This window comes from Tyto alba, unplaced genomic scaffold (assembly GCF_018691265.1).
Source record: "Tyto alba isolate M040663 unplaced genomic scaffold, T.alba_DEE_v4.0 Super-Scaffold_27, whole genome shotgun sequence".
Classification (NCBI taxonomy): domain Eukaryota; kingdom Metazoa; phylum Chordata; class Aves; order Strigiformes; family Tytonidae; genus Tyto; species Tyto alba.
The window spans coordinates 4,462,403-4,482,951 of NW_024881301.1; the positions used below are offsets into that span (position 1 = coordinate 4,462,403).

Sequence of the window (20,549 nt, forward strand, 5' to 3'; positions counted from 1 at the left end):
AAAAAACATGCCCTTAGCTTCTAAGTAGTTTGCAATACAGGCTGTTTACATACAGTATTAGCTTCAAATTGATCATACAGTCATCTGCAGATCTTTGTGGATGCTTAGCACAGAGCTAAAGCTGCCTCCTAAAAAGACAGAAGGACGATTCTGTGGTTAGTGTGTATGTGTGGCTTGTTGCCTTTCCTGTAACCCTTCCTTTGTGACACAAGGTCAGGCATCTATTCACATTTCAGCTTCAGTTCTCAAACTATCAATTAAATGGAAAAGGTTGTCCTTTTCTAGAGTGGTTGTTACAACTCATACTGGAGTTCCAACACCATCAGGGTGCAATGTGGCCAAATACAAGATTGATTGTTCATCCCTGAAAGTATTTTCAATGAAGGAACAAAGTTTTGCTCGGTGAACTAAAGCTTTCAAGCTGCTCGCATATCTGAAGAGGGTCTTACTCCTTTGCAGCTTCTTTCATCTTTGTCACTTTGTAGCTCTAATTCGTCAAGCAGGACATGTAAACTTCCAGAGATAAATGAATACCACACATTCCATTGGGCTCATGCTCCACACTTCTTTCAGTGCCTTAAACGTGCGGTAGTTTCAGAGCTTTGACAGCTGGTTGGAAAAGAAGCCTCAAGGCTTACACTCTGTTTATATATGTTACCAGACCACTTCTGCATAGCTTGCAAAACAAGCTCCAGAGTCTGTGTACCAGTTGAATTTATGAGAAATTCCACAGAGGTATGAGAAAGCAAAAGAAAATCTATCCTATGATTTGCAGATTACAAATTCAGCCAACAAGGAGGCATTCACACCCCTTACATTTGGAAATTAACCATATGATCCACAGCAGTGGCAGCTGAACATTTTTTAGCCTAGAAACCATATGCAAGTTGAAATATGCTGATTTTGAGCACGCTTGGAGACATGGGCATGAGAAGGATGAATCACTTCTGAGAGCTGGAATAATTCAAACTGCCCTAGCCAGTGTCAGTGGTAGTCACTGAGCCTGAGGGACAGCTGAGCTCCTCAGTGAGGGGATAGGAGTCTGCACAGCAATTTTGCAGCGGTATGCAAGGCAAAGGAAGTTTGAGAGAATTGTGCCTGCCATTCCTGCGTGTCTGGTTGCCACAGCTACATCTCTCATAAGGTTATGCCAGTAGTCTGCAGACACCCTAAAGATATATGGGTGATTGAGGGCACTGCATTGCACTGGACTCCTCGGCTAGGAAAGTTATCTTTGCTAGGAAGGTTATCTTCACTAGGGACTGTAGACACCTGCATGGCAGACTTCCTGTGGGTTGAGTTGTGGTTTAACATGGTAAGAGTTAAAGTGGTATTTCTCTCTACAAAATGCAATCCTGCTTTTCCTCCTCATCTGAGGAGTCCCACAGAGCCAGAGGAACAAGCTGAGCTTCCACGTTACATGTATATCAGCCTTTGAACTAGACTCTACCTTCAGTTACACCTCTGTGAATTGGAGTAAGTCTTCCACTTCACTGAAACTAGCTGGGATGTTTCATTGTTGTTACAGAGGAAAGACAACAGTTCTGGACCTTTTCATTCATTTCAGAGTTCCAAGAGCAATTTCCTAGTACAACAGCAAAGGGCCAAGTGAAACATGAGTCTTACTTTAATTATTTGGTCATCCTTGCTTTCTGAAGCCAAATCCACTCAGGAAAATAAATATTTCTGATCAGGCTTCTATAATAAGACATTCATTGATCAGAATTGAGCTACAGCTTTAGGTAACACTGAAATTCAGAAGTCTAAGGAAGCTACAAGGCATTTAATATGATTTACTGACCTTGTGCAAGCATGTTTTATTTTTTTTTTTTTTTTTAAAAGGTAGCAGAACTTTTCTGCAAAAAAGAGGAACTGTTTTTCTTCCAGTTGGAAGAAATATAACAAGGATATGAAGACAGGACCATGAGGCAAAGGAAATGCTGTGAACATTGTGATTTTGCTTGTTTTCCCTAAAGCAAATGAATTCAGTGCAGGTTCTGAAATAAATGTTTGTAAAAAATATTTCACAGAGCAAGATACATTAGCAACAATTTTGGCCAAGAAGAGCAGAGGAAACCTGTGAAGTGAGAAACAACAGTTCGTGCAGAAACTTAGTTTTAATAAGATCAAGTTTTGCCCTGCTGTGTTTTGAAACTATCTGGAAGAGCCTGTTACCTTCCACAAAGAACAAACACAGCTAAAATTACTAACGCAATGACTCTACTTAACAAACAACTTATTACCTGCAGACTTTCTAACTGGGTGTGGAGGTGTAATTTGCTCTTTTGGATCTTTCTGCTTGGACAGAAGCCAACGTAAACTCCCAAGCCAAGTCATCCTGATTTAAAAACGATTTTCTGAAGCTCTCGGTTCCCATGAAAGCCTGATATCGGTTTAACAACTAGGGATTCAGGTACAATTGAAACACTTCAGTTTGAGGCTTTCTCTGAGTAAAAGTCTGTAAAAGCAGAAACGCAAATGTGCTTTAGAACACACAAATAACTATGCAGCACACCCTGGTCCTTCTAGGTTAATAAAGGAAATATTTATATATTGAAAGTCTCTGTTTATGTGTACTAGATCATCAAGCATGTGCATTAAAAAGATTTTTTTATATGAAGGCTGCATTGTACTTCTAATGTTTTGTACATCGGGTGTTGTTTGTTGTTGTTGTTGTGATGAATTCCAGCCACTTTCACATTGTCAGAAAAATATTGTGAATATTTTTTGGAGTCACAGCAACCAGATGTAGTGGTAAAACTTTCTACTTATGACTAAGAGATCATGTAAATTTCTGTTTACCCTTTTATAAAACACCCTTTGACATCTTTAACCTGTGAATGCTGGAAAGGCTCCAAGGCTTTCATTGTGCAATTGCATTGGCTTTTTTTTCCCCCAAATCCAGATTAATTTTCACTCATCAAAATATGTGATATATTTTCATCTGGAATGTGAAACAGGAAAAACCTTAAATTAATTTTAAAATGCAAGGATTTAAATAGAACATTGGAAAAGCTTTTAAGCAGCATCTTATTAAACAACCTTCCTTATCATTCAGCTAGATTTGAATGATCTGTAAAGTATTTATGGCTTATCTAGTCATACCCTGGGTGGAAGCTCAGGGTAAAAATTGGGAAAACAAATTTCTGAAAGTATTGCTCTGTAGAGAGAAAGAAGTGGAAAGAAGAATAAAGAGATGGGATTCCTACCTTCTTTGTGTGACAGTCACCAGAGATGAGTGGATATAGAGGTAAGAGACAGACAAACTGCCATTGGAAGAAGGGTGCACAGGAAGGACTGCATTCTGGCGATTGACCCTGCCGTGTCTGGGCACAGTCCAGTTTATACACATTGTTACACTCAGGGCCCTTCTGCAAGTCTAAGTTTATTTCAGAAGTAGAAGGAAGTCAGTCACAGTCTTCATTTCCGCTCAGTTTAACTTTTGCCCTTTGTTATATACATTTTTTTCTCCTTGTAATAATTATTTTTTATTCTACTGATTTTTCAGAATGGCAGGTCAGTACCACTTGACATTAGCTGAGGTAATACTGCTCAGCTATTCCAGTTTTCCTTGCGATACACTCCGACATGTTGTCTTCACATCTCAGTCTACAAGCACGTCTGGAGGGCAAAGTGGTCTGGGTGAAAACAAAACCACAGCTATAATACTGATGATCGTGCAACCGCACCAGAGATGAACTAATTCTGCCTTGGCAGAGCTGGGGCCACAGGCAATGCAGTGGATCTCTGACAGCTGCATTTTTGCCAGAGAGAACTGGTAAAAAAAATTTTGAAGTGAAATTCTAAAGAAGCTGCATCAGGAACTCCCCAACACAAACAACAGGCTGTCAGCACCAGTGTCATTTCATCTATGCTAATATTGCAGATATTATAGAAGCACAGAATATTCAATAGCAGCTGTTCTGACTTTACCGAGGTTATATACACATTTTTACAGAGTTGTTAGTTAAAGTCTTCCTGGGTTAATTGTTAGTGCAGGGAATGCTTGCTGTAGGAACTAAAAATAATGAGGGTAAATTGCAATACTAAAATGAAACAGAAAAAACTCTTTTGATGTATTGCTCTGTGGGATTTGCTCAGACTAGTTTGGTCAGGTTTGGGAAGCGTTGGAAGGCAGAGGATCTGAAAATGCGGAGAATCTTGGTTCTGACATGAGAGAAAAGACATTTTACCCATCTCATCACTGACAGATGTAAGACTGAGCAAGACAGAGGCAAACCTTCCTTAGGATTTCGATGTGGAAAAAACCATATGACAAGCAGGTAAGCTAAGTATTATTTATGCTACATCAACATTTTTAAGGCACATTTTCTCTTAAATTCTTCTTCCAATTAAATAGCATGTGCTTTATGGAGCTGGCTAGTTCCTGGGTGTCCCTGAGAGAGCAGCACGCCGGGAGAGGTGCAGGGGAGCCAGGCCACTCTCGCCAGCTGAGTGAGACCCAAATGCAAAACACTGGTCTGGGGGTTTCTGCTCTGGGAACTTGACAACCAGAGGCCTGTGGTGCAGCGGGCAGAGAGTCCTGTTAGACTGGAAAATGTGCTCTGCATACCAGAAAATGGCTAGGAAGAACTAAGGGCTAGTTTGCAACATTTAGGTGTAGCCATTATTAAGGAATGATGTAAATTCTTTCTTCCAGGAGGAAGTACCGGGGAACATGCCCAGAGATTGCTTTACCTTCCCGTAGCTGTGCCACCTTGCATGGGGTGGTTCACCCTGCTTACCCAAGTGTGAAAGGCTGGACTCACCCTCTCTGAAAAGCCTGTTTTTCCCTAGGAGATGGGGATGGAGTAAAGCTTGCATTCCTCTGGGGGCAGAGTGAGATTCTTTCTGTCCGTCCCAGGGACTCTGCAAGAGCAACTTGTACCTCTTTTCTGCTTTTTCTGATTTGAGTCTAGTTAAATAAAAGGTTTATCCCATAATCTTTATGTTTAATGGGACTTTTTGTCCCCTGATTTCAGTATGATATCAAGTGTTTGCTACCAAATGCAGTTTAAAAAAAATCTGCTTATGTAAAAATGGGTGATTCAGGTCTTTGTATACGTAGGGACAAAGGTGGGTGAAACCCTTACCCCCTCCTTTCTCTGTAACCAGAAGCCTACACAGACAAAGCTAGTAACTATGAATAATAAAGAAAAAAGGCTCAAAAAAGCTTGTAGGCAAATGGGGACTCCCTACAGTATTCACTTCACATTATGAACAGGGCTTTAAAGTGAACGGAGAAGCCAATCCATCTGTGATGTGGTTCCATTTACAGTGCCTGTGTTATGTAAAATGACCTTTGTGAAACAATGAATCAGGCCAAAAATGTTCAAAATTAACCATTTCTGGTATGTAATGCTTATAATAATTCATGGAGAGCAATAGCATGAAATGTTAAAAAACATCTAAGGGAAAGGATGTTCTTTTTGAGTTTTACAGCTCAAGAGAAAAACATGGGAAATAGTGCAAATCTTGAAACAACTGCTGACACCCAATTTGTTCTCAGTTGTACATGTTAAAAGGTCATATGTGACACTACTGTTAAATTAACATTTATTATTGCATGGTCATGTTCTGGGTTTTTGCATGCATTGAAGGCTGTATATCAATTTGCTCATGATGCTGCCACCTTCAGGAATTAAGTTTTATGCAAATTTAAAGTAACTGTAGCTGTGAGATGAAATAACTCTAGCGGTAATCTAAATTTATCTAATTTGCCAGGTATGTAAACTACCTTAGATCCACACTGGATTCTCTGTTCATCTGACAGATCATCTCTAAATCTAGCCTTCATAGTCTAAGGCTAAGAAATTCTAAGGCAATCTAAGGCTGGTTCAATTAGTGTGCCAAGGGACTGGGTAAGGGTGTGCCATGTTAAGCATATAGCAAAAAGCTATATGAATGTGTAAACTAAAGTAAATCAACTCCCCTTTTAAATTACTCCTGCTCTGTGTATATATTCCACCAGATGGATCAAAAGGGTTAGATGTTCAAATGTGCCTTGGAGGCACTGACTGTAGCAAAAAAAGGTGTGGAACTGAAATGAGCAGAAATTTTTTTCATCCCTTTGAACTGTTAGAGATTTTCAAATGAATCCTATACTGCACTGGAATGAAAAGGGGATCTTCCAAAGTTTTAAAAGCCATTCACATCAGAATAGCAACTATGGTATCCCTGAAGTTAGTAGACTTTGACAGGGTGTAAAATATAGTGATTTCAGTCCTTGCTTTGAATAATAAGGAGCAAAGATTTGTCCCAAGGTCTTTCATATTCCAAGAAAGCAGCTTAATGTTGACTACTTTAAACTATGCGTTGCTCAGGCTCTTCTATTAGATCTATTTAACATACGAGTGAATCTTACAAAAATTATGTTCACAGTATCACAGGAGCCAATATTACTTTATCTAAGTTTTTGGTGTCTGTTATGTAGATGTCTCCACATCTGAGCTAGTCACACAAGGTCACCTACTCACCATCTGTAGTCAGTGGAAATATGATCAATGCCACGTGGGGCAAAATTAATCTGACCAAATGTAGGCATCCAGTTTGGGATGAAACATACCCATCAAATATTGGCCATAGCTCTGCTGTGTATAAAAAGGCCTCAGCTCAGATGTTTGTGTTGGTGTAGTAAACACGCATTTAGTCAGATGAGTCACACAATTCCCCACATTAGCTAAATTTCAGGGATTGGTTATGATACTTACCTTGGGTGTTTGGAAATAAATGTTAAACTTTTCCTTTCCTAATTTTCTCTCATTGTCCTAACCTATCAGACCTGGTCCACATTGTAAAAACAATTAAATACCTTTTGGTCAGCAAGCCTGAATCTATGATTGATCTGATTTTTATAGGATATAGCTACAACTTGTGTTTGTAAGCAAGTATTGCCCCAATTCGTTCTCTGTCCTTTAAATCATGTTTCAGCTGAAATAAAAAAATTGCATGTATATATTTTACTACTTAATTTTTCTGCAAAGTTGCTCAGAAATTGAAACTTTCATGCCTCAAACTGAGTGTACGCCATAAGAAAAGGCTTTCAGTTTATGAAAGGTATTTTTTTTCCTTATCAGAAGTAAAATTCATCCTTCCTTACTTTCAATTTAAAAACCCCTCAAAATGCAGTAATATGGGATCTGTGTCATAACTTTAAAGTTATCATAAGGGAAAAAAATATAAATATAATGAAAATTATTATTTTTCTTTGTTAACCAGTCCCTATCTTATCCTGTCCATTTTTCAGATAATATAGCAAACAGAAAATTAATTATCTTATAGGAAGAAAAAGAAACCCCAAGAACTCTGTAATACCCTTGTGTACAATGCAGATTTTATCTACTTCTAACATCTGATGATCTTAGTTTTATAATTATACATAGGTACCTAAAATAAGACCTTGCTTTGAACTGCTTGAAATGCAACATAAAAGAACTACACACTCCAAATGCAGTATTAACTTGGCTTGCTATAATATTGGAAGGTAGCATGCAGATAAATTAATTATGGGACAGAGGGTTTGTGTCTTGCCCAAGGCTATACCACAAACCCAAGAAAGCCCAATTTAACTTCTTACTCAAGCCAGAGGGATTCTTTCTGGTGATTTCAACAGGAATTGGCCTGGATCTGGAAAAGAAGGAGTGGATGCTACCAGGCATCAACCGCTTTGCCTTGATAGGAACCTGAAACAGGTATGTGTTTTGAGAGTTACTTTCAAAAACAAGGGAAGAGACTTGATAGTGTAAATACATGGATGCAGACTCACCCTCAAATACTTCCCCTTTTGAATCTGAAACAAACAGGTTGCAGTGTAAGTTTTCAAATATTGTCATTTCTTTTATCATTTGACCATAACTTCTGTTGTGGGAGTAGTACACCTCAGGTGTAACAGAATTGTTTTTGCTTTTTGATGTGCGAATTTCAGAAAAATAGTGTAAATGAAGGTGGAAATGGCAAATGAATCTAATCAGCTGCAAACCCCATGGAATAATAACAATTCTAATTTTAGCATCTTCTAATAGGAAGAAACATTTTGTAGTTACAGGACAATGTTTTTTATTCTCCAAAACCAAGAGATAATTTTGGTTGATTGCACTTTTCTAAATAGCTATATTTTATACAAGACTTCATGGAAAGAGAAATAAATACAAATAAAGTCAAATGACAAAGCAATCCAGAAAAACTTCAAAACCCAAAGTTATGTACATTTTTATAAATACATTTTTTTTTCTGTTGAGAGTCTGAAAGTTGTGTTAAAAAACTTGGATGTGAGTTAGCTCATGGAATATGGCCCTTTGGTTCCACAATTACATGCACTAATACAAATTTTACTATGGGAAGGGCTAATTTCTATGTCCAGTAGAAAATAAAAGATCTCTGCAAGGTACTTTCCAGTACAGTGGATTACCTTGACAACGTGATTTCGTCACTACAATATCATCACCACATGCAATAACAAATGTATCAGAGGTCTGGTGAAATGCTACATCCAGTCTATCATATTTGGGATATAAATATTTATTTTCATTTAGTTCTTTACTTCTCCCTTTGCAAGAACACAAGTAATCGTTTTCTCTATACATAAAAACATTAGAATGAAGAATAAAGAGTTTTTTCGGGAGATTTCATTTTGTACAGCAATTCAAGTTTAAAGTACAAGTAATTGAAGTCGTAATTGAAATGTGTGATTTATTCAAAATGTAGAGTAATATTCATTCTTGCATCTACTAAACACACAAAAAAGCAAAACTAAACAGACAAAAACCTCAGCCGCATCTCTTACATTTTTGCTTTCTGGCCCCAAGCTAACAAAACGCAATCAGACTTTATATAAATCAACAAGTATGCCTGGTTAAAACCCCAGATTTACGAATTTATATTACAGGTAAGTGAAATGGTACTTTAAGTTTATGGACCTCTGAAAGCCTGTGGATGAGCTGCAGTTTGACAAGCACCTGATAACAGAAGAATGTGGGGCCTGGTTTTGAGCCTTGTAAAAATGAGTGATGAGTTGACAAAATAACAAATGAACCTATGCTTCAGTAGGGAGAAAATAAATTGTTATGAACACGCAGTCTAAATTTAGGTAGAAATGAGACAAACTGTTAACACTGAAATCAGACAGTTTAGACACAGGGGTACTTTAAGTAAGCCTCTTTTCTATATGCATTTCAGATCAGCTTTCAGATGTATAAAGGTATGGACCGAGTGTAAGTCTATCAAATAATAAAATCCTTCCTTTTTCTAGTGAGATGAATTTGCTGTTATGAAATTAGAGGTTGAATCCCAAGACCCAGGAGTTCCCATCTTTTATTCTCTCCCCTGACATCAATTACTTCTGCAATAGAGGAAGTGTGGCAAGATGCACCACTTCCCAAGATCTGTTTTCCCCTCTGAAAACCAAACAGACCATATAACAGTATTTAAAAAGCCATTGTGAGTGCTCAAGTAGTTAATGTCTCTTCAGTGCTTTGGGCTTCCCCAAAACCAGATTTGCATGTTATGGTATCCTAAAAGTAATACAGAACTTCACTTTTTGGCAGTCATTAAATCCTTGAGGGCCTTCACATAGAGCCTGTTCAAGGATCTTTGGAAATAAATGCTTAATTTGGAGGGTGGCTGAGTGAGGCACAAGGGAAGGGAAAGGAGCTAGCAGTAGGAGGCTGTTCCTGCATCAAGAAGGCCAGTGGTGCTCTCAGGGAGCTCTACCTCTCTGGGAGTTAGGGAGGGATGGGAGAGACAGTCCAGGAGGGTGAAGGTAAGGAAGGAAAGTTAGGCAGGCACACTGCCCATGTTCAGGTGCTGGAAGATGCTTATAAATATTATGGAAAAGGGCCTTCCTCTGTTTTGTCTCAGACCACTTTACCTCTCTATAGAGATCCTCCGACAGACCCTCCCACAGTTTCACTTGTCTTGAAATTTCCTCCCTCCTCTTCTGCTTTCTTCTTCCTTCAGCAGCTTTGAACAAGTTATGATGCTTCCTTTGGGTCTCCTCTTCTTGGACTAAGCAATACAAATTCTTTCGAACTGTTGTCATAGGCCAAGTTTCTCAGGCCTTTGATCAACCTTGTAGATATCTTGTAGGCAACTTACAAATGACCCACATGAAATAAGCCTTATCAGAGACTAGGAGGTCAGAAAGTTGAGTTGTATGTCTTACAAACAGTGCTTCTGTTTATATATCAGGGTTATGAGGATAATAATAATAATGCTGTTGTTCTTATAGGCTGTTTTCCTGCAGTAGTTGAAAACCTTGGATCCAATTCAACTTCAAAAACTTAGAGCTTATTTTGCATACTTGTTGCTTAGTTAGCCATTCTTCATCTCATATTTGTGAAGCTAAGTATTTTTATGCAGAAGCAGTATAATATTGACATAACTCACACAGGTGGAATTATTTCATCCTTTAAAATTTAAAAACTACATGCATTGCTGAATAATGCCCAAGCCAAACTTACTGTTGTAACACTGATGGAACTTGTTCCCATAGATGCAGGTTTTCTAGCAGTAAAATGAATGTGTATTTTGTGTTTGCATGTGTTGATGTGGGTTGAATGGAGTACTCGAGTATGTGGAAATCATGTTGATAAATCACTACTAGCATTTGTACATCAACATGCATGTTGCAGCTTGGTTTTCATAGCATTCCACTAACACAGATCTGAGAATTCCTTGCTCTTTTCAGTACCTATTAGCCTTGTTTAGGAGAACAAGATACCTGCATATTTTTTTTTTTTTTTAAAAAAAAGAAGAAGGAAAAGAAAGCCTAAACTGTTAAGAAAGTTTTAAGTCTTTATAGTTTTCTGAAGGTGGAATACATTTGCTATTTAATGTTTATTTACAAAATATTGTTTTCATCTGGCTTTTTGCACAAAGATAAGTAAGGGTGGGCAAAACTTGCTGGAGGTAGGTTTGGTTTGCTAAATCATTCCTCCTGGATTTCATTTAACCACACAAAGGATAGCTGAGTGTTTCAGATCTGAGTCGGATTTTATACGATCTTTGAGGGAATGCTTATCATGAAAGTGATAAACACATCAGGAAAACATAAACAGTGAAAAGGACAAGTTGTCTTCTTCAGGTTTGATGTGGTTTGATATGTTGTAAATATGGTAAATTGTGAAGAAATGTATCAGTGAGCTCTGGAGAACTTCAGAGATTGTGTAGAACCTTATGGCACAGAGACTATAAAGAGAGAACAAGATACTGCCTGTTGCTTAGCTTTGACTGAATAACACAGTCCAAGAAAACACCAGAAAAATAGTCTTGACAAGTTACTCTCTACTTAATTGGCATGCAATCCAATGTGTTTTATCATGCATATTAATATTTTTGAAGAATAGTGAGCAGGTTTATTTCTCAGTTCACTTAATTACTATCAGTGCTGTCAAAAGCTGTTTCCAAAAAATCGACAGTACTATGCAGATGTAAAAAGGTGCAATCGATTAGGAAACAAGGCCCACTGTGCTTACAGTGTTCACAGAAAGTGCCATTAAGTTGTTATTCTCTACTCCCTTACGCTCTACTACATCTTTTCTTGTACAGTCATTTATAAAGTGAGAAGTAGCAATTATATATTTCTTATTACAAGTGTTTATAACTGTAATTATTTTCTTCACACGTTCCACAGGGAAAAATGACTACCTTAGAGTGCTTGATTCTGTAGGTCATTTTGACTGAGTAAGGACTGTAGCATTTGAGTGTCAATCAAAATATTTTGGAGGACTGCAAAGGGAGTTAAATTGTTCTGGGGAAATCTTCCTTTTTACTCTTCAAAGCACTTCCTGTCTGAAACACTACTATGTTGCCAATGACATACAACATGATCATGCTTATAAAGTAGGTGTGAATAACAGTGTTCCTGGTTGGCTCAAAATTGTTCACTATGAATTACGCTGACTAACGATACTAAAAGCTAGGACAAAAAATTTCTTATATAAAATGTGTTACTGAAAACTTAGACTCAATTAACTCTTTCCTAAGAGTATTTTATTAGATGGAAATAAACTGTCTTTGTCAGCCTTAATTAAATGAAATCTTAAATTTATGACACAACACTTTAAACAGATTATGTCTCCTAAGATAATGTTAAAAGCTGCAGCAGGGGAGGTTTAGATTGGACATTAGGAAGCATTTCTTTACTGAGAGAGTGGTCAAACACCGCAACAGGCTTCTTAGAGAGGTGGTCAATGTCCCAAGCCTGACAGTGCTTAAGAGGCATTTGGACAATGCCCATGTTATTACATGCTTTAACTTTTGGTCAGCCCTGAAGTGGTCAGGCACTTCTATTCTACTCATTTTCTATTCTATTCTATTCTATTCTATTCTATTCTATTCTATTCTATTCTATTCTATTCTATTCTATTCTATTCTATTCTATTCTATTCTATTCTATTCTATTCTATTCTATTCTATTCTATTCTATTCTAGATCAGTCATACCTTAAGAAGCTTCTTTTTAATCATGTTTGTGCCATCAGCCACTTTTTGCTTCAGCTCATAGAGAATGAGCTGACACACTTGGAGAAAATCTTTTGTTTATTAATATGACTGGATCTAAAATAGAGAGCACCTTCAGCCTCAGAACTGTCCCAAGAGATTCAGCTGAGAAACAACTGTACTTAAAGACTAATGAAGAGTAATCAAAGAACAGATAAGGACTGAAATACCATTGGGTGGTAACTAGACAAACACTAAAATAAATTCTTGACAAACATGTTTGTGTTTTCAATACCTGGAAGGAAACAATTATTAAACATAAGAAACTCACAGATTTCCTGTAGTAAATGCAGGGTCAATTAATTATTTTCAAGTTTTTGTATAAAAACGTTGATCACTAATCTCATGCCAAAAAAAAAAAAAAAAGTTTCGAAATGGTACTATAGATCAAAGAAGAAATATCTACTCCAAATGATCAAATATTAATATTAACTATACCATAAAACAGTGTATGAAGTGGTGTAAAGGCTACACAAAGGACTGCAATAGTGAGCTTTTTCTACATCTATTACCTTTTAGTAAGACAGAGAAAAAAATATTTTTTTCAGGTGTTTTTATTACTGACAGTAAATTTAAGTCGCATTCAACTTGCTTTGGAGGTAGAAAAGCACAGAGAATTTGATGGTCTTCCACATCAGATATATCAAGGAAAAAACCACACATGTGAACTACACGCAAAATCCAAAATGCTGTAAAAACATTACAGTATTGTAATTTTTGTGTTTGTAGAAACACTGAATTTTCATTTGTTGGCAGGAGGAATATGATAATTTTTTTATCTATATTGTTCATTCTTTCAAAAACAACTACACGCTTTGCTTATTATTTCCGTGAACTTTAACTTTTGCCAAAGCTGGTATCATACTGACAAGAAAAGCACCCTGCCACCTCTGTGTGTTTTGCCGCCTGCTCCGTTTTTTCCTAGCTCTCACTCCAGAGTATCCAGCCCTCTGCACATTTGATGTAGAGTTGTAGTCCTCCTAGGACCAAGCAACACCTTAGGTGACAGAACAGCTCACGCACCCTGAGCCCTGCTCTGACACCTCAGGTGGGCTAGGACAAGCCCAGCGTTGCTGGCAGCTGGCCATGGATCCGTGTGCTTCCTAGCAAAAACATGGAGATTGAGTCTACCCTGAAGAATGCAGTGGGAGGGGTGCTAGTATATATTCTATTTACGTTATCAGTCCTAAATAGCCCAATAAACTGGTATTAACAACAAAGACCTTTTGTTTGACTGACTACACAGAAATGCTTCCAGAACAAATGATTCCTGTTCATGAAAAACACTTCTTAGAAATGCTTCTGAAATAAATCATTCTTGCTCACTAATCAAAGCAGATTTTTTTTTAAAAACAGTCATGTGACTACTAGTGCAGGAAACCTTTTACTTATAATATTTATGATTTTTATATTCATTCATATATGTATTGCAGGTATGTTGCATACATGTTGTACATATGCATACAAAATCCATATGTAAAAGACACATTTTCAAACAAATAAAAATACATTTCTTATTTTAAGTGACTTAAGCTACCAGCATACTGTATTTACTCTCTCAAGGTGATAACCACATAAGGAAATAAAACATTCCACAATCCTAAAATATTTCACCTGGCAAGCTCTAATTGTTTTTTAATGCCACAGAGGTGAAACATGAGCCTCCCGTGAGTGCTAAGAAGCCTGCATCTGCAACCATCAGCACAGCTTGCTTCTTTAAAGAGGTGATTACAGCATTAAGCAAAAGAGAATATGTAAAGAGCCATGGAGCGTGGCCTAGTTGACCACAGCAAGCTGTGTATAATCTTGCCTTTCTAAAGTGAATCTTATTTCAGACTCTTACAGACAAACCAGCTGGAACAAAGTAACAGCTTAACTTGTTTAACTAGTTCCATTTTATTTAGAGTAAAAGGTAAAGTTTACATTGAAGCCTGAATTTTCCTGTATTTCCTGAGTCCTATTATGCTTTCTAGTTTTTGGCCAGTTCTAGAATTACAAACGCCTCATACTAAAATAAATGCTGAGACATTTTGAAAGAATAGCACTGGGGATGTCTGCCCCACCTTTCCGCTCATGCCCGTTCCCCCCCCGCCCCCAGCCGGGTCACAGAAGTGGATGTGAACCAGTTCCTCAAGCACTGCAGTTCGCAGCCCAGCGCGTTAACGTCAACCAAAGTGGATGTTGGTTAATGCACCCGACAGTGAATTACAGCAGCCAAATGTTGGCCCGATCTTGCTGAGTCTGTGAGAAACCTGAGGGGGGAAGAAATTCTTACACCTTCTGTTATCTAGTTCCATATAGATTATAGAGGTTTCTCATCTTTTCTCCCTAGGATTTTTTGCTGACGGATACCATCATTCTCAAACCTATAACTAAAAGGGAATTGTGTTTTGTCCAGGGTGGAGCGCGTGTCATACGAGTGCAGAATTTTATAGGCTGGGATTTAGCAGAACAGGGCAAATGGGAGGGAAAGAACAGAAAATAAATAGTGATTCTTTGAGCATGCAAGTGCAAAGTTCATGCTGGAGTCACAGCTTTTAAAAACCATACTTGAAAACCCAGAGCAGGAACAGAAAACTATTAAAAGAGCTGTGCAGCGTGGTTGGAAATAAGGCTAATGAGGACAGCAGGTAGCATGCTACGTCCGAGCTGTATGCTGGACAAATAGCTCAGTCCTCCAGTTCTGTTGCCACCAACCCTGCTAGCAAATGTTATAGAGTGCTTGAGTATATGAATCCCTAACTGAAATGCTAATTGAAGTGGATTTAGCCCTGTAATATCTTACCAAAAGCATTTTGCGTGGGTCTTAAAACGAAACCGCACACTGAACATGTTACTTGGTATCTCAGCATGAAAGACAGCGTGTTGCCAAGCAAAACAACATTCCCCTACTTCTCAAGTGTCTTAAAATTTTTATTGCCCATTAAATATTTGTTTTCTCAGCCTGAAGTTGAAACCACAGCACCGTAAACATTTTTAACAAATGCTATTTGAGGTTTTGACTGAAACCTCACTCAGATGTGAGAGTCATCGGACTTTCTCAGAGGATCAGCGTGAGTCTGAGCCCAAAACCAAGCCCAGGTGATGACAGACTGCAAGTATCGTGCTGCTGAAGCTGAAAAGTGGTGTGGGCTTCTCCCTTGCGGAGGGAGGGGTGGAGTGCTGCCCACCCAGCATGTCCCCCTGGCTCAACTTCTCCTGGGCAAGTCCCGTGCCTGGGACTCTGCATGGTGGAGCCACCACTGCTGAGCAGAGGGTGAAAGAAGAAGGATTCACAGCTTTTCTCTGCAGTTTGAAAATAAGGGAAGTCTTCTATTCAGAGCCTCCTGGCATCTATGGGATCAGAAAAGCAGGTTTATAGTCCTTAGAAATGTGCTTTTGGTTTTTTTTTTTAGATACAAATGAACAAAACAATTAATTTAAAAATGATCACTTAAACAAAGGTGAAACTTAATGTGTTAAAGCAGCGTTATTTTTTTTAATCCATTTTTAGACATTTAGACCAAGCCTAGTATGGAACTCCCTAGAGCTGACATTAAACCATGCTGTGTTTCTGATACAGCTGCACAAAAGTTTAATTGAGGAGAAATACATGTATATATATGAATTATATATGGAAACAGGAATATATGCCACTTTATTTTTGTCTGTAAGGAAAAATATTAGCGTATTTTTATCAGGTGCATTATAATGTGGTCATTACCCAATGTTAAGGAAGTTTTGCTAAAAGGCTGTTTCTGCGTGCCTATGTAGCACTTATTTCACTATAACTCCTACATGATATAGAAGAGAGGGTTATTTATTATTCTAAATTAATATAACTCATAAGCATTTTAGTTTTAAAGTAGTTTAATTTCAAAAAAGGTCAGAATATGTAAAAAATGTTGCTTTTTGAGTATGTCAATATTCAAAGCAAAATGAAATTAAAGTGCCCTTATCTTGAAATTCTCTTTGGGTGTGCAAGTTAGCCTGACTTCTTCAACACCCTAAAAGTTACGAAAGAATTACAACTCACAGATACTTCCCCAATGATTTATCCACCAGTCAGATGGTTACTTCTTAGTGGTTTCAACAGCATCAGTTCAGTAAATCTGAATATTCATGTGAGGAGTGTGACTGAAGCAAGTTCAACAGCCCAGTCATACAGATACATGTTGATGTTGTTGAAGAACTACAGATAACAAAAAGTTTGCACTCGCAACAATGTGTTGGCTCCATTTTATTTACTAAATGAACAATGGTCTGTTGAACTATTCAGTTCAGTGACTAAGAAGACAAATTTTCTAATAATTTTGTAAAAGAATAATTTTTCTAATCATTCTGGAGCTTTAATACATAGTTGGCATGCTCTTAAAATAAAAAATCAGAAGCAATTATTTCTACACAGGGTGAAAGAAACAAGCTCTTTTATTCTTGATAATTTTCATAACAACATGGGTATTTCCCATGTGTATTTGCAGAACTTAATGATAGAAGAGATCTGCAACATTAAGTATGAGGGTGGAAACCGTGTTTGAATTTTTCTAAATTAACACAGTCAAATTCATTCACTTGGGATACTACATTGGTATAAACAAGAGAAGAATGTAGCTAACAATCTTAAAAATAGCAAACAAATAACCAATTAATTCCATATTATTATAATTCTTATTGCATATATAAGATAGACAGAAAAGTTCAGGGGTTTGCCCAAGGCCACAGGCAGAGCTGGAAATGCATCAAAGATTAAAATGGAGGACAAACTGATTATTATTCATTTCACAGTTTTTGTACACTGTCCAGTAAATACCATATGCAGCTAGATCAGATACATGAGACTATTTGACCCCTTCTCTTACTTAATAAAACTTATCTAAAAACCCTGGGTATTATGTGCAAAAAAATAAACATGCATATTGTAAACGTTTAACTTATTTAATTTTACAGTCTTTGACAAGTGTACCCACTAAATAGGTCAAGTAAAGATTCTGCTCTGTCAGCACACTGATTGTTGTATCTATTGTTCTGATGCCATCAAGAAAGAATGTGTCATTGAGTTTCATCTTTTATGTAAAAGAAAGAAAAAATAACAAATCCTAAAAGTGATTAAACCAGAACAAACAATGGAGAAAAGTAATTGAACAGTGAGCCTTAACACACATTTTAACCACATATATATATATATATATATGAGAGAGATATATATAAGTATACATACATGCACATATGCATTTGTTGCAGTATGTATGCAAGAGTAAAGATTTTATCGCCTGCAACATCAGGATAGCACATAAACTCTGTAACATGGTTCTAGCTGTATAAAGACAGATCAAAGATTCAGCCCAGGTGTGGCTCTGGAGTTTCATTGCTCAAGGCTAATTATTCACAAAAAGTCCCCACCCTAGAGAGTTGTCTAGCAGGTTTATCTTTTGGCTGGTAGACATTTTAGAGAAGACACTACCTAAGCTCAGCTATTTTGTATGACACACTACAGCATCCAAAACAATTTCACAGATTTTATGAGATATTTGTCCAACTGCAGATTACATGTGAATGTAGTTTTCTCTTCCAGAAGCAGACAGGAGTTTCCAAGGCATTTAGCTCATGCTGAGCTCTAATTAAAACCAATTTCTGTGAACAGGCAAAAGCACAATACCATAAGGATTGCTGAAACTTCTAACTTCATAAAGAGAAAACCTACTAAAAACATGACCAAAATATGTGAAACATTGTATCACAAATGACAAAATAACTCAGTTAAGATGACACCAACTATCACTATAGTTTAAAAAATTACTTTTAGAGACCAGTTTTAAAGGCAGGTTCTACCTTTATTTGCTTATGAGTCATTAACGGTGATCAAGACTAACCATTTTTCTCACTAGTAGCACCCAATTTATTAAAATGGTTACCAATATTTTATTTAAACAAATTTTTTTTTTTTTTTTTCTAGCAGTCGAGATTGTGGGGACACTGGTTCTGTCTGCCTCTGCTCTCATTTGAAATGCATTTTTTTTTCTCCTCTCTTCCCTGGTATTTCTATATCTACCTGTTAGAAATGTCTTGATCATACTGAAAAGTACCAGCATCTGTCGCATATAGAGTTTTCAAGAGGTAAGTAAGCTAAGCAGTCAATTTGCATGAATATTTGAATTTAACAATAGAAACTGAGATTCTTACTCAGTAAAAATTCTCCTGATAGACAATACAATATCCATCTGACTCAAGAAAGAGTAGCAATTTCACACAAGATGACATCTGAAGAACTGTTTATCTTCCAATAATTTACAAGCATCAACAAATCAATAAAATATGCTCTTAAGGAAGATGTCATTATGCATGTTTGGCAGTGCAGATACTTTACTAGAAGAAAGAGAAATATATATGAGTGATTACGTGAACTCTTACTGGGATTAGAAAGGCTGTTTTTTTAATGCTGTGTTTAGTCCACTGCACTACACCTGCCATAAAATGTTGCATCCACTTATTAAGGGCTATCCCTGCATAGAGGGAGGCTGCTGGGTCACTGGACAGGATGCTCTGGTATGGCCACAGGCCACCAAAGACTAGCTTCCTCTTTAAGTTAAGTAGGCAAGTATCCTTTTTCCCTCTGTAAAAACAGTATTTTAATCAATTAACTTTATAAGGTGGTTATAACTCCTATGAATAGGTAAACAGAAACAGTTTCTGTGTTTTGTGGCTTCACAGGATTCAGTTTTTCAGGAAGATGGAATCTGTGTCAAAATTTCAATTCATTTAATACTTTTAATGCCAATGAGAAAGCTTTGTATAACTTTTTAGCAGAGTAAAAATAAAGTTGTAATAAATTAAATAACATTTTTTCAGGTAATTCTGATTCCAGGTGTGATTCTCCCCTTTGTTCAGTTTGTTTATCATCTTGGCCATTTGTAGCAGATTAGAAGATCACGAAGATCCCTTCCTTCCTTTACACCAATAAATTAATGTCTTCCTCAGTTCTTATCGATGAGCTGCGTAATTCAAAAAATATTGCATTACTATAATTTGGATGTCACTTTGTGAGCGGGCTAATGTATGTTTAAGTTCTTTTTTTTTCCCTCAGTTCAACAATATGATGTTGAAGAATTTAAATTACAATAGTGTAAGTAGCTTAATCTTCCTGCCATTTTTACATATGTGTTTATGTACATGCTCTCCTCACTATGTTACAGATGGGATTTTGGCAAGAGTACAGTTTTCTTGAAGACCTAGAGAAAACTGTAAAATCAAAAAGATTCTTCATGATGTCATCAGAACAACTTTTGTAAATGACAGGGAGCTTGGAAGGGGAAGTAGAAGTTACCTGGGATCTTATGAACAGGTGCATGGGCCTGGCTTGATCCATCAGACAAGCGGTTTATCCTACCAAATGTGGTCTTGGCATAGATGGAGAAATAATGTTATTTGAAATAAAGAAGAATTTTAAATACTGTAAACACTTGATTGTAATATAATTTACTTGATTTTGGGTCTTGTGTGTGATGTGAGACTTGCAAGTGATCTGATGTTTAAGATGGCTTTAATCAGAGCAATCAGGAGGTCTCTTAGCTATAATGTAGGCTGTTAATATGGATTCTGATGACAACCTGCAAGCCCCAATGGTTAAAATGCAGTCTTGTGAAGAAAGCATATGGATGGTGGTCTGAAATTTGGAAACAGACTATGACCTATTCTATATTAATTATTAGTACTCTTCAGTAAAATGAAGACACTGAAAAAAAAGTGCTTAGGACTAGTCTCTGTCACTTGATGTCATACTGTCAGTGAAATCTTTTTTGGAACTACCTAATAGCAAAAGGCTAGTGTGGTTTGTAGCACATGCTATGTAAGGAAGTTAGATATAAGATACCTGACCTTGGGCTCAAATACATGTGGACAATCATAGCTTGCATACCCAGTAAGTCCATTCAGATGGGTGGGGATTTAGTAAACACTAAATAAATAATGTTTATAATAGCTTATAATTTATTTAGTGTAAATAACTCTAAATAAACAACATACAGAACAACATAACAAGATGACACAATTTTCCAGTGGTGGTGTCCACTGCACATA

The 20,549-nt window shown here is 37.1% G+C and overlaps 1 long non-coding RNA gene across 1 annotated transcript; it reads left to right on the plus strand.

The window, feature by feature from the left end:
* Positions 1-4,182: 4,182 nt before the first annotated feature.
* Positions 4,183-19,906, plus strand: LOC116963651. The gene is made up of 3 exons (XR_004408328.2): positions 4,183-4,283; positions 7,613-7,691; positions 19,667-19,906. It is a non-coding gene; the product is annotated as an uncharacterized LOC116963651 (long non-coding RNA).
* The last annotated feature ends 643 nt before the right edge of the window (positions 19,907-20,549 follow it).